This window comes from Penaeus monodon, chromosome 28, assembly GCF_015228065.2.
Source record: "Penaeus monodon isolate SGIC_2016 chromosome 28, NSTDA_Pmon_1, whole genome shotgun sequence".
Lineage (NCBI taxonomy): Eukaryota > Metazoa > Arthropoda > Malacostraca > Decapoda > Penaeidae > Penaeus > Penaeus monodon.
Window position 1 is genome coordinate 33003664 of NC_051413.1, and position 678 is coordinate 33004341.

The 678-nt window shown below is 44.1% G+C and overlaps 1 protein-coding gene across 1 annotated transcript in view; it reads left to right on the forward strand.

The window, feature by feature from the left end:
• The window catches only part of LOC119591510 (transcription initiation factor TFIID subunit 9-like), a 6292-nt gene that overhangs the window by 834 nt on the left and 4780 nt on the right, over positions 1-678 (forward strand). The gene's annotated exons all lie outside the window — the stretch shown is intronic.

Genomic DNA, 678 nt, shown 5'->3' on the forward strand with positions numbered 1-678 from the left:
AATTCAAATTTTGACGTTTCCGATGTCATACACCATTCACCTCTGAAGGCCTAACTCATTTACCCGTTTAAGGAAACAATAAGTAGCCAATAGAACTTGAACGGTCATGGAAATTTGTTTGAGAGGAATCTTTAAATTGATGCCGTTTGTGAGGAAATTTTGTGAGGAAAACTCTTGTGCCCTAGACTTTAAAAGGAAGTATGTTGTGCTTCCTTCGTGAAGTCAGTGCCCAAAATGTGAGAAACCGTGTAAATGAATTGAGGAGAAAAGCGTGGTGCCGCTATACAGGGATCAAAATCCCCCATGTGTGAAAGGGATTTACTCGTGTAATCGTTTCATAAGTAAGTACATGTATTGTTTGATCAGCCGTCAGCTGTGTCCTTGGTCATGGCATGGATATTTACCCTGGAGATAACTGCCACGGGTGTCGGATCGTGGTCTTGTTCCGTTCGTGTTGCTGAGGCTTTCTCTTGCTTTTAGTTTGGCTGTAACTTGCTGTGAATACGAGGTGAAGATTTGTTGTCTTTGGTAGGGTTAAGGGGGTGGCCGCTCCTAGAAAGGGGGTTTACGGGGGGTGAACCATCTGTCCAGAGAAATAATGTGCGTTGCGGTTGTGGTGTTGAAAACTCATAGATATGGGGGTTTACGGTTGAAGTGAAGGTTGAAGACAGGGGGGCA